General features: G+C 55.9%; 2 non-coding genes across 2 annotated transcripts; both read left to right on the plus strand.

The window, feature by feature from the left end:
- Positions 1–409: 409 nt before the first annotated feature.
- TRNAS-GCU (transfer RNA serine (anticodon GCU)) lies at positions 410–491 on the plus strand. The gene has a single exon. It is a non-coding gene; the product is annotated as a tRNA-Ser (tRNA).
- Positions 492–7,653: 7,162 nt separating this feature from the next.
- On the plus strand, positions 7,654–7,735 carry TRNAS-GCU (transfer RNA serine (anticodon GCU)). The gene has a single exon. It is a non-coding gene; the product is annotated as a tRNA-Ser (tRNA).
- Positions 7,736–13,895: the final 6,160 nt, after the last annotated feature.

Genomic DNA, 13,895 nt, shown 5'->3' on the forward strand with positions numbered 1-13,895 from the left:
GTGCGAGTGCCTGCCGCCCACAGGAGTTCCAGAATGTGAGGGGAATGTGGCTGGTGACAATCTCAAGGTCAGGCTCAAGTCCTTTGCTGGCACTGAGTCAGTGCAGGGTCACTCTCCCGTCTTCGTTCCCAGGAAGGATCATCGGGGTCTGCTGTTCAGTCATTTTTTGATGTGAATGCTGAGACCTGTTTTTCAAAGCTCCTCAAAGCTCCTTCCAGATGTTGAGAGAGCAGAGCACTCGTAAAATGGGCAGACGCTGAGTCTGAACCCTTCTCTCCCATGTCAAAAAAGTTTAAACAGAATAGAAGAGTGTAGGCATTCGGAGCAGGACAAACAGGAGCAGGAGAAGCAGCAGTAGGAGCAGGGGGAGCAGCAGCGGCAGCAGGAGCAGGAGCATTAGCTGCATGCTGACGAGGTGGCCGAGTGGTGAAGGCGATGGACTGCTAATCCATTGTGCTCTGCACGCATGGGTTCGAATCCCATCCTCGTCGGTCAGGCCAACAATGGCTCAGAGTTTCCGACCGTCAGCAGCTCCATGTGCATCTCCAACTAAGCCTTTGTTTTGACATGACAGTTGCCTCAAAAGAACTTGCAAGGTTTTGAAGTGGCTCAGGACACACCTGTCTACACAGAGGCAAGAGGAACAAGAAGGGAAAGAAGGAAGATCCAGGGAGCTCACAAGGATGCTCAGTCTCTCCTCAAGCCCTTTGAAGATAATAGAGCTAAACATGCTGGAAGTGATTTCCAAACACAGGCCCCAGGTGCCTGGGAGTCGTAGGCATGGATCAGATTCTCCTGGAAACTATGCTGAGGCACATGGAGAACAAGGAGGTGATTGGTGAGAGCCAGCTTTGCTTCACTAAGGGCAGATCGTGCCTGACCAGTCTGGTGGCCTTCTCTGATGGGGCTACAGCATCGGTGGACAAGGGATGAGCAACTGACATCATCTACCTGGGCTTGTGCAAGGCATTTGACACTGTCCCGCACAACATGCTTCTCTCTAAACTGGAGAGGCAGGGCTTTGATGGGTGGACCACTCGCTGGATAGGGAACTGCCTGGATGGCCGCACTCAGAGAGTTGTGGTCAATGTCTCAATGTCCAAGTGCAGACCGTTGATGAGTGGCGTTCCTCACGGTTCCGTGTTGGGCCCAGCCCTGTTCAACACCTTTGTTGGCGACATGGACAATGGGATAGAGTGCATCCTCAGCCAGTTTGCCGACAGCACCAAGCTGTGTGGTGCCGTCAAAATGCTGGAGGGGAGGGAACCACAAAGAAAGCTGTAGTTTTTCCAAGGCAGGAACTCTTGTGGAGACTCAGCTGGTGGGCATGGGAGACGGGGGGAGAATGAAACAGGACTCTCTTGCAAAGCTGATGCTCAATGTCTTTAATGAGAAAACCAAAGGAAAATGGGAAAGGCGAGAGCTTGAGCAATGCACTTTGGAGGCTGAGTGAAGCTCAGAGAAGTGCTGCCACCTGAAGGAACTCCTCCCCGCCAGGGATGCTTCTTTTTCAAGTGCCCTTCAAGGCTCTGGCCATCCTGTACCACCTAGAGCCATTGCCAGGGAAGGGAGGAGGAGGTGTTTCATGGGGAGCATAAGGTAAAGCAGAGCAAGAGGGGGAAAGAGCGAGTCTTGCTGGGAAGAGAGGGAAGGCCAGCGCTGGCCCCTTTGTCCCGGCGGAGCGCTGGGAGTTGGGCTCCTCTGCGTGGTGTGGCCGCGGTGTCAGGGCTCGCTGCAGGGCTTTGGTCGAGGCTCCTGGTGCTCCAGCACGGGCAGGCAATGCACGGGCTTCAGCACCAGAAGTTGCCGCGTCCCAGAGCCCCGCAGAGCCCACGGCCCACACCGGACCAGCCAAAGCCCCCAGAAGCGATGGGCACACCGCTACCGCTGAGAGAGCTGCCCACGGCAGCCGAGGCGCTGGATCCCACGGCTGTGCTCTGAGGGAAGGAGCTGAGGATGGGGCCCGGCAGGGTCACCAGCACGGCCGGGGGCTGGATGGCAACGCTGGAGTCGGCGCAGCGCAGGACGCAGGGCTCGTTGCAGCTGTTGGCGAGCGGGGCTGGGCCGCAGGCAGCAGACGCGCAGGGGCTGTAGCACGACATGTCTGGCGGAGGGAAGTGGCCCTGCAAGATCGGGAGGGAGCACAGGACATGAGCTGTCTCAGGCCCTTTCAGACCCCCGGCGTGGCTCCTGTGACAATGCGCAGGGCCTGAGCAGGGCCAGGTCTCCCTGCAAATCTCCTTTCCATGCCCAGAGCGACCAAGGCAGGCGGCTGCGCTGTGCGTGCGGGAGGAAGCTGCTGGTGACCGGTCAGACAGCACTGGTCGTCTGGCCTCAGAGTGCAGCAGAGCCACCGCTCCACAAGAGCCCCAGTGACTCCCTCTGGGAAGGGGACAAACCTTCCCCCTTCCCTCAGCAGCTCACCTGCCACGAGGTGAAGCACAGTGTACTTCCAAGGCTGGAGCACGTGTCAGAAGGACCCCGCAGAGAAGGGAAGCAGCCCCCTGACAGAAATCCCACCAGCAGGAAGAGAAGCAGTGAGTTCAGACTTACCGAGTTCCCGCTGGAGAGCAAGGGAAGAGGTGTGGATGGAAGGGCCTGGAGTGGCTCAGGCTTCTTATACGGTGAGCCCAGGAGACCTGGAACACACCTTCTCTGTGAAGCACGTTCGCAAACAGCAATTTGAGGCTTGCAAAGCACAGCCAAGAGATGAAGAAATTGTCTCTTTCATCTGAAAGGTTTGGCTGGCATTTCCCCATTGGGTGAGAGCAGGGTGATGCCTTAGATGCTGACTCCTCAAAGCAATGGTCATCTGAGGTCCCACACCACATCCCAGGAGAGGGTTCCAGTAGCTCCAGGCGCTGTGTGTGGGTTGTGCACATCCTTGCTGGGGAACGTGACTACCACTCTCAATCAGGCCTTCAGCTGTGCAGTGCTCCTGATGGCGGCCACTCACGCGGGTCTCTGGTGGAAGGGCTGAGGCTGACCCTGAGGAACACCAGGCCTCTCAGGGCCATGGAAAGGCCCAGCAATCAGCCGAGCGTCAGCTGGATGCCAGTCTGCCTGAGGGACACAGAAAGGAGGGGAATCAAGTCCCCAGCGGGAGTTGGGAGGTGAAGGCCAAAGAAGGGTCCTCTGTGAGCTGGAGAGAAGCGCCACTGTGTGACTGCACAGGGGCATGGGGACCATTCCTAGAGGTGGCCAGGTAGCTCTGTGGTGGCCTCAAAACAAAGCAGAAAAGTAGCAGGTGTTGTTCACTGGAAATCTGCCACTTGTCAATCTGAAAATTCTCCTTCTCAAAGCGGGTAGTCATCCCCAAGGGTGCAAGGTCAAAGTGGCTGAGGAATAAACTCAATGGCATTTGACCGAGGGCGCTTTTCACTTTTCGTTGCCTTGCCAGCGGTGGGAAGGACATGTCCTCTTGTGGCTGCAGTTCAAAGCAGCAGGCATCTTGCGGAGCAAGGACGGGGCTGTGCTGTCCGCTTCCTGCCCTCAGGTGTTACCACAGACCTGCTGAGGCAGGTGGACGCGTGTGCCCTCTCCCGTTGCCTCCGCTTTGCTCAGGCGCAGCAAACGCCAGGCTCCTCGTGCGGTGGAGGAATGGCTCCCCAGCCCTCCCACGTCCAGCAGCGGGGCAGGATGGCAGCCAAGGAGGAGAGCAGCCCAGCCATGCTGCTCTCTGCCTGCTGTCGCAGAGCTGTGGCAGGCTGTGTCATGCTCCTGTCTGGTGGAAAAGGAGTCTAGGTGAGGAGCAGAGTGTCTGTCTCATACCAGCCCTAGGGCAAGTTGTCCCATTTTGGCAGTTTCCCTCAGGGTAGGTTCTTGCTGGCAGATTCCTCCATGAAGGTTTCTGTTGGCAAACCAGGCCTCTTTTGTGGGGCTGTATGATGTCTCAAGGGGCCATATCTCAGGACTTTGAAGAAGAAATAGGCAGCCTCTTCCCAGCCCTTCAGTTGAGGACTGTCTGGGTGTTGAGGGCCTTGCATGCTCCTCACAGAGGGTCAGACCCTTTCAGGAGGCAGCAGCACTGGCTGCTTTCTCAGTGCACTTCCAGTTCCACTGGGAAAAGAGGCACAGGGGGCTGCCTTCCAGCCTGGCACCGTGCTGACTCCTGGGACCTGTTTCTGCCTGTACCGAGGGAGCAGTTTCCTGTGTGCGCTGTGGCACTGGCTCAGCAGTCCCAGCAGGATGACACACACATTGGTCTGTCTAAAAGCAGGCTCCTCGCACCCTGGGCACATCGGGGCAACACCGCTGCAGTTTGGTCTGTGCTCCAGAAATGCCGGGAAGTGGGACAGCCAGAGCACATGCGTGCTGTCCTCCTTTGGCTGCTGTTTCACCAAGGAGCATGGCAGGATTTCAAGGAGTCACCAAGCCGTTGGGCAAGACGCTCACGGCCATGACAACACTGTACAAAAAGCTGCACTTGTGTAGAAATGCGGACGTGAGGTTGCACCTGGAGTGCTCTGCATGTCTGGATCCATTTCCGCAGAGCCCCTGATGCCAGTGCACGGGTGTTTGGTGGCCAGGTAGAGCAGAGGTTTCTCACAGTGCCTCAGCACTTTTGGGTGACTCACAGGTGACTCCAAGGTGGTCTGCTGGCACCACCTTGCAATTAAAGGGCCCTGAACTTGACAACCCATCGCTGAGCCAGGAAAAACAAGCCAGACCCTCTGGGTCAGGGACCTCAACAAGTCACCCGGCAGTCATGCAAAGATATTTGGGATGACTGCGCCAAAGCAAACAGGTCCACTTGGTGATGGCTCACTTTGAGGCATGAGTCAGCAGGCTCCTCCATCGCTCTCCAGGGCCACGCTGAGCCATCGCTTCTCCTCAGGAGAGTAAGGAGTAAAGGCAAGGGCTGTGCGGTTCCCAAAGCAAACACTCTGCCCTTTGCTGACGGAAGCCAACAGTGGGACTGCTGGGCTCCCTTTGCACAGCTGCAAAGTGTGCGCATCACTGAGCCGTGAGGGGATCCGAGATGGGCCACCGAATAGCCTGATCTGCTCCAGCAATGGAGTGCTGTCCCCAAAGAGGGTCTTGTTTGACCATCACATGTGAGTGTTGGCTGTGCTCACCAGGAAGGGCAGGACACACACAACACCTCCTCATGACCTGAATCTACTGCCAGGCTTCGGCAGCAACTGCAATGAGACCTCAAACGAGCGTTGGTCTGCAGATGAAAGCTCATTGCTATCAACAAAGTCACCTCCATGCTAACACCGGATGAAACGGGAGCCAAGCATTTCAGGCCAAGGAGGCATGTCTTTCATCTGCCAGCACAGTTTTGAGAACCCAAAATTGCTATTTCTCAACACGCTTCACCTTTGTGTCATTTTCCAGCTCCCCTGGGGCTCTGGGCAGCAGTATAAAAGCGTGCCCAACTCCCAGCTCCTCCATCCTCTCCTCGAGCCTTCCTCTGCTCTGTGAAGTCGGTAAGTCTCAGTTCATTTTGCCTCTTGTCTCCTCGGTTGGCAGGACAGGACAGGTTTTGTGGAGAGGGCTGCACGCATTTTGCCTCCATGACAGGACAAGAGCAGGGTTGTCGAGGGTGGTGTAGGAGAAGGAGATCCATTTGGCTGAGTGAACAGATTGATGGTGGTACAAGGGCTGAGGATCTGATGCCAAGAAGAGGGAGCCTTTGGTCTGCAGTAAAATCTTTCCCTGACTAAGGCCACAGCAGCAGGGCAGTGCTCAACCTGTCTGGAAAGCCTGGCATCCGTTGCCCGATGCTAGGTGCCCCATGCTAGGCACCGTTTCCTAGGTGCCATCCATACCAAATATTGAAGGGTAGCCTTCAAGGCTGAGCAGAAGGGTAGTTGTGGAAAACACTGGCAGGCTGCAGACGTACGAAGGGGAATGGAGCAACTGGAGGTAGCAGAGTGCCTGTGTGGGGCAGGCATGCCTGGGAGCGGCAAGTTGGGCTCAGGGATGGCCTGCGAAGGAGCTTGACTCGGACAAGGGGAGCTTCCTTGCATTTGGATAGACACTTATGCCTTGGAGAATGTTTACCACGGGGGGACTCTGCATTTTATGGGGCCGTTGCAAGTAGCTCTGGCCAGGTTAGCTTGTAGGTCCGTGTGGGTGAGACAGCCCAGGGGAGTGAGAAAAGAGCTCTGTGCTGCTGGACACAGATTTCTTTACTCTTGCCCCGTTCAAATCTGCTCAATAATGCCCTGTGCTCCCTCCTGGTCTTGCAGGGCGCCCTCCCTCCACCAGACATGTCGTGCTACAGCCCCTGCGCGTCTGCTGCCTGCGGCCCAGCCCCGCTCGCCAACAGCTGCAACGAGCCCTGCGTCCTGCGCTGCGCCGACTCCAGCGTTGCCATCCAGCCCCCGGCCGTGCTGGTGACCCTGCCGGGCCCCATCCTCAGCTCCTTCCCTCAGAGCACAGCCGTGGGATCCAGCGCCTCGGCTGCCGTGGGCAGCTCTCTCAGCGGTAGCGGTGTGCCCATCGCTTCTGGGGGCTTTGGCTGGTCCGGTGTGGGCCGTGGGCTCTGCGGGGCTCTGGGACGGGGCAACTTCTGGTGCTGAACCCGTGCATTGCCTTCCCGTGCTGGAGCACCAGGAGCCTCGACCAAAGCCCTGCAGCCAGCCCTGACACCGCGGCCACGCCATGAAGAGGAGCCCAACTCCTAGAGCTCCACCGGGACGAGGGGCCAGCGTTGGCTTTCCGTCTCTTCCCAGCAAGTCTCCCTCTTTCCCCCTCTTGCTCTGCTTTACCTCATGCTCCCCATGAAACACCTCCTCCTCACTTCCCTGTCAGTAGATCTAGTGGTACAGGATGGCCAGAGCCTTGAAGGGCACTTGGAAAAGAAGCATCCCTGGCGGGGAGGAGTTCCTTCAGGTGGCAGCTCTTCTCTGAGCTTCACTCAGCCTCCAAAGCGTGTTGCTCAAGCTCTCGCCTTTCCCATTTTCCTTTGGTTTTCTCATTAAAGACATTGAGCATCAGCTTTGCAAGAGAGTCGTGTTTCATTCTCCCCTCTTCTTCCATCCCAACAAGTTGAGACTGCACAAGAGTTCCTCCCTTGATAAAATTACAGCTTTCTCTGTGGTTCTGGGGTTTGAGAGAGCCTCATCTTTCAGCCCTGACATCCCATAGCAATGGACATACGGCCAGTTTAGGGCCAGAGCTCTAGTGAAAGGATCCCCATTACTCATCGACACAGCTAAAAAGCCACAAAACAAACTCAGAAGCAAGCCCACATTCTCTATTGGATGTCCCTGTTGAAGTGCACCAGTCGAGTGCGAGTGCCTGCCGCCCATAGGAGTTCCAGAATGTGAGGGGAATGTGGCTGGTGACAATCTCAAGGTCAGGCTCAAGTCCTTTGCTGGCACTGAGTCAGTGCAGGGTCACTCTCCCGTCTTCGTTCCCAGGAAGGATCATCGGGGTCTGCTGTTCAGTCATTTTTTGATGTGAATGCTGAGACCTGTTTTTCAAAGCTCCTCAAAGCTCCTTCCAGATGTTGAGAGAGCAGAGCACTCGTAAAATGGGCAGACGCTGAGTCTGAATCCTTCTCTCCCATGTCAAAAAAGTTTAAACAGAATAGAAGAGTGTAGGCATCCGGAGCAGGACAAACAGGAGCAGGAGAAGCAGCAGTAGGAGCAGGGGGAGCAGCAGCAGCAGCAGGAGCAGGAGCATTAGCTGCATGCTGACGAGGTGGCCGAGTGGTGAAGGCGATGGACTGCTAATCCATTGTGCTCTGCACGCATGGGTTCAAATCCCATCCTCGTCGGTCAGGCCAACAATGGCTCAGAGTTTCCGACCGTCAGCAGCTCCATGTGCATCTCCAACTAAGCCTTTGTTTTGACATGACAGTTGCCTCAAAAGAACTTGCAGGGTTTTGAAGTGGCTCAGGACACACCTCAACCTCTTCTGTGTGCACAGAGGCAAGAGGAACAAGAAGGGAAAGAAGGAAGATCCAGGGAGCTCACAAGGATGCTCAGTCTCTCCTCAAGCCCTTTGAGGATAATAGAGCTAAACATGCTGGAAGTGATTTCCAAACACAGGCCCCAGGTGCCTGGGAGTCGTAGGCATGGATCAGATTCTCCTGGAAACTATGCTGAGGCACATGGAGAACAAGGAGGTGATTGGTGAGAGCCAACTTTGCTTCACTAAGGGCAGATCGTGCCTGACCAGTCTGGTGGCCTTCTCTGATGGGGCTACAGCATCGGTGGACAAGGGATGAGCAACTGACATCATCTACCTGGGCTTGTGCAAGGCATTTGACACTGTCCCGCACAACATGCTTCTCTCTAAACTGGAGAGGCAGGGCTTTGATGGGTGGACCACTCGGTGGATAGGGAACTGCCTGGATGGCCGCACTCAGAGAGTTGTGGTCAATGTCTCAATGTCCAAGTGCAGACCGTTGATGAGTGGCGTTCCTCACGGTTCCGTGTTGGGCCCAGCCCTGTTCAACACCTTTGTTGGCGACATGGACAATGGGATAGAGTGCATCCTCAGCCAGTTTGCCGACGGCACCAAGCTGTGTGGTGCCGTCAAAATGCTGGAGGGGAGGGAACCACAAAGAAAGCTGTAGTTTTTCCAAGGCAGGAACTCTTGTGGAGACTCAGCTGGTTGGCATGGGAGACAGGGGAAGAATGAACCACGACTCTCTTGCAAAGCTGATGCTCAATGTCTTTAATGAGAAAACCAAAGGAAAATGGGAAAGGCGAGAGCTTGAGCAATGCACTTTGGAGGCTGAGTGAAGCTCAGAGAAGTGCTGCCACCTGAAGGAACTCCTCCCCGCCAGGGATGCTTCTTTTCCAAGTGCCCTTCAAGGCTCTGGCCATCCTGTACCACCTAGAGCCATTGCCAGGGAAGTGAGGAGGAGGTATTTCATGGGGAGCATAAGGTAAAGCAGAGCAAGAGGGGGAAAGAGCGAGTCTTGCTGGGAAGAGAGGGAAGGCCAGCGCTGGCCCCTTCGTCCGGGCAGAGCGCTGGGATCTGGGCTCCTCTTCATGGCGTGGCTGCGGTGTCAGGGCTGGCTGCAGGGCTTTGGTCGAGGCTCCTGGTGCTCCAGCACGGGCAGGCAATGCACGGGTTCAGCATAAGAAGTTGCCCCGTCCCAGAGCCCCGCAGAGCCCACGGCCCACACCGGACCAGCCAAAGCCCCCAGAAGCGATGGGCACACCACTACCGCTGAGAGAGCTGCCCACGGCAGCCGAGGCGCTGGATCCCACGGCTGTGCTCTGAGGGAAGGAGCTGAGGATGGGGCCCGGCAGGGTCACCAGCACGGCCGGGGGCTGGATGGCAACGCTGGAGTCGGCGCAGCGCAGGACGCAGGGCTCGTTGCAGCTGTTGGCGAGCGGGGCTGGGCCGCAGGCAGCAGACGCGCAGGGGCTGTAGCACGACATGTCTGGCGGAGGGAGGTGGCCCTGCAAGATCGGGAGGGAGCACAGGACATGAGCTATCTCAGGCCCTTTCAGACCCCCAGCGTGGCTCCTGTGACAATGCGCAGGGCCTGAGCAGGGCCAGGTCTCCCTGCAAATCTCCTTTCCATGCCCAGAGCAACCAAGGCAGGCGGCTGCGCTGTGCGTGCGGGAGGAAGCTGCTGGTGACCGGTCAGACAGCACTGGTCGTCTGGCCTCAGAGTGCAGCAGAGCCACTGCTCCACAAGAGCCCCAGTGACTCCCTCTGGGAAGGGGACAAAGCCTTCCCCCTTCCCTCAGCAGCTCACCTGCCACGAGGTGAAGCACAGTGTACTTCCAAGGCTGGAGCACGTGTCAGAAGGACCCCGCAGAGAAGGGAAGCAGCCCCCTGGCAGAAATCCCACCAGCAGGAAGAGAAGCAGTGAGTTCAGACTTACCGAGTTCCCGGTGGAGAGCAAGGGAAGAGATGTGGATGGAAGGGCCTGGAGTGGCGCAGGCTTTTTATACGGTGAGTCCAGGAGACGTGGAACACACCTTCTTTGTGAAGCACGTTCGCAAACAGCAATTTGAGGCTTGCAAAGCACAGCCAAGAGATGAAGAAATTGTCTCTTTCATCTGAAAGGTTTGGCTGGCATTTCCCCATTGGGTGAGAGCAGGGTGATGCCTTAGATGCTGACTCCTCAAAGCAATGGTCATCTGAGGTCCCATACCACATCCCAGGAGAGGGTTCCAGTAGCTCCAGGCGCTGTGTGTGGGTTGTGCACATCCTTGCTGGGGAACGTGACTACCACTCTCAATCAGGCCTTCAGCTGTGCAGTGCTCCTGATGGCGGCCACTCACGCGGGTCTCTGGTGGAAGGGCTGAGGCTGACCCTGAGGAGCACCAGGCCTCTCAGGGCCATGGAAAGGCCCAGCAATCAGCCGAGCGTCAGCTGGATGCCAGTCTGGCTGAGGGACACAGAAAGGAGGGGAATCAAGTCCCCAGCGGCAGTTGGGAGGTGAAGGCCAAAGAAGGGTTCTCTGTGAGCTGGAGAGAAGCGCCACTGTGTGACGGCACGGGCGCACGGGGACCATTCCTAGAGGTGGCCAGGTAGCTCTGTGGTGGCCTCAAAACAAAGCAGAAAAGTAGCAGGTGTTGTTCACTGGAAATCTGCCACTTGTCAATCTGAAAATTCTCCTTCTCAAAGCGGGTAGTCATCCCGAAGGGTGCAAGGCCAAAGTGGCTGAGGAGTAAACTCAATGGCATTTGACCGAGGGCGCTTTTCACTTTCGGTGGCCTTGCCATTGCTGGGAAGGACATGTCCTCTTGTGGCTGCAGTTCAAAGCAGCAGGCATCTTGCGGAGCAAGGACGGCGCTGTGATGCAAAGATGAGTGTTGTTTGGGATGACCGCGCCGAACAAAACAGGTCCACTTGGTGATGGCTCACTTTGAGGCATGAGTCAGCAGGCTCCTCCATCGCTCTCCAGGGCCACGCTGAGCCATCGCTTCTCCTCAGGAGAGTAAGGAGTAAAGGCAAGGGCTGTGCAGTTCCCAAAGCAAACACTCTGCCCTTTGCTGACGGAAGCCAACAGTGGGACTGCTGGGCTCCCTTTGCACGGCTGCAAAGTGTGCGCATCACTGAGGCGCGAGGGGATCCGAGATCAGCCACCGAATAGCCTGATCTGCTCCAGCAATGGCGTGCTGTCCCCAAGGAGGGTCTTGTTTGACCATCACATGTGAGTGTTGGCTGTGCTCACCAGGAAGGGCAGGACACACACAACACCTCCTCATGACCTGAATCTACTGCCAGGCTTCGGCAGCAACTGCAATGAGACCTCAAACGAGCGTTGGTCTGCAGATGAAAGCTCATTGCTATTGACAAAGTCACCTCCATGCTACCCAGCATGAAAAGGGAGCCAAGCATTTCAGGCCAAGGAGGCATGTCTTTCATCTGCCAGCACAGCTTTGAGAACCCAAAATTGCTATTTCTCAACACGCTTCACCTTTGTGTCATTTTCCAGCTCCCCTGGGGCTCTGGGCAGCAGTATAAAAGCGTGCCCAACTCCCAGCTCCTCCATCCTCTCCTCGAGCCTTCCTCTGCTCTGTGAAGTCGGTAAGTCTCAGTTCATTTTGCCTCTTGTCTCCTCGGTTGGCAGGTCAAGACAGGTTTTATGGAGAGGGCTGCATGCATTTTGCCTCCATGACAGGACAAGAGCAGGGTTGTCGAGGGTGGTGTAGGAGAAGGAGATCCATTTGGCTGAGTGAACAGATTGATGGTGGTACAAGGGCTGAGGACCAGGAAGTACAGAGCCTGATGCCAAGAAGAGGGAGCCTTTGGTCTGCAGTAAAATCTTTCCCTGACTAAGGCCACAGCAGCAGGGCTGTGCTTAACCCATCTGAAAAACTTTGGCATCCATTGTCCCATGCTAGGAGGGGGCTTCCTGAGCACCCTTTCTGGGGTGCCATCCCTTCCAAATTTTGAAGGGCATCCTTCAAGGCTGAGCAGAAGCGTAGTTGTGAAAAACACTGGCAGGCTGCAGACGTACGAAGGGGAATGGAGCAACTGGAGGTAGCAGAGTGCCTGTGTGGGGCAGGCATGCTTGGGAGCGGCAAGTTGCGCTGAGGTATGGGCTGCAAAGGAGCTTGACTTGGACAAGGGGAGCTTCCTTGCATTTGGATGGATGCTTATGCCTTTGAGAATGTTTACCATGGGGACTCTGCATTTTATGGGGCCGTTGCAAGTAGCTCTGGCCAGGTTAGCCTGTAGGTCCATGTGGGTGAGACAGCCAAGGAGAGTCAGAAAAGAGCTCTGTCCTGCTGCACACAGATTTCTTGACTCGTGTCCCATTCAAATCTGCTCAATAATGCCCTGTGCGCCCTCCTGGTCTTGCAGGGCCACCTTCCTCTGCCAGACATGTCGTGCTACAGCCCCTGCGCGTCTGCTGCCTGCGGCCCAGCCCCGCTCGCCAACAGCTGCAACGAGCCCTGCGTCCTGCGCTGTGCCGACTCCAGCGTTGCCATCCAGCCCCCGGCCGTGCTGGTGACCCTGCCGGGCCCCATCCTCAGCTCCTTCCCTCAGAGCACAGCCGTGGGATCCAGCGCCTCGGCTGCCGTGGGCAGCTCTCTCAGCGGTAGCGGTGTGCCCATCGCTTCTGGGGGCTTTGGCTGGTCCGGTGTGGGCCGTGGGCTCTGCGGAGCTCTGGGACGCGGCAACTTCTGGTGCTGAAGCCCGTGCATTGCCTTCCCATGCTGGAGCACCAGGAGCCTCGACCAAAGCCCTGCAGCCAGCCCTGACACCGCGACCACGCCATGCAGAGGAGCCCAACTCCCGGTGCTCCGCCGGGAGGAAGGGTCCACCCTGGCCTTCCGTCTCTTCCCAGCAAGCCTTGCTCTTTCCCCCTCTTGCTCTGCTTTACCTTATGCTCCCCATGAAATACCTCCTCCTCACTTCCCTGTCAGTGGATCTAGTGGTACAGGATGGCCAGAGCCTTGAAGGGCACTTGGAAAAGAAGCATCCCTGGCGGGGAGGAGTTCCTTCAGGTGGCAGCTCTTCTCTGAGCTTCACTCAGCCTCCAAAGTGCATTGCTCAAGCTCTCGCCTTTCCCATTTTCCTTTGGTTTTCTCATTAAAGACATTGAGCATCAGCTTTGCAAGAGAGTCGTGTTTCATTCTCCCCTCTTCTTCCATCCCAACCTGCTGAGTCTCCTCAAGAGTTCCTGCCTTGGAAAAACTATGGCTTTCTTTGTGGTTCCTGGGTTTGTGAGAGCCTCATCTTTCAGCCCTGACATCCCATAGCAATGGACACACAGCCAGTTTGAGGTGAGAGCTCTAATGTAAAGAGGCCTTTACTCGTTGACACACCTCAAAAGCCACAAACTAAATACGATAGAAGCCTGATATTCATAGTACCATAGAATCTCCCCTATTGGTATGGACCTCAAAGATCTTCTGGTCCAACCTTGTATGGGATGGTAGCCTAGCCTATCACCTTGTGCAATTGCGTCTTGAAAACCTCCTGTTGTGGGAGGTCTACAAGGTCTCTGGGGAGCTGTTGCAGTGAATCCTAAATTCATAGAAGGTTTTGGGTTGAAAGGAACCTTTAGAGGTCATCTAGTCGAATCCACCTGCAGTGAGCAGCGAGACCTTCAAGCTGCTGCTACAGATAGCACACCTGTTTCTAAACCCATACACCAACACACCCATGCTCTTGCTCTTCTCTTACTTGTACCATTACTCCGGTTCATTTGGGAACAAAGCAAACAAATAACTTGGAATGCTTATAAATCCTCTCTCTTTACTGTGTGCCTTTTTTTTTTCCTGATGTTTCACCTTCACAGAAAAATGTTTCCAGAACCTTGAGTAGATTAGAAGAACAACACATACTGTTCCATAAAAGGAACAAGCCAGCTTACTTACTCATAGGGAAATGTATATTTCTTTATTTAAAGCTGATACTTTGAAAGTCAGTGAAGATAGATGAGGCTTTAGGGGTGATGGAAAATCAGATTTCCTCTTTGCTTCTGCAGTGGCTTGGCATGACTTCTC

The sequence above is a fragment of the Chlamydotis macqueenii genome, chromosome 18 (genome assembly GCF_036417535.1).
Source record: "Chlamydotis macqueenii isolate bChlMac1 chromosome 18, bChlMac1.mat, whole genome shotgun sequence".
NCBI lineage: Eukaryota > Metazoa > Chordata > Aves > Otidiformes > Otididae > Chlamydotis > Chlamydotis macqueenii.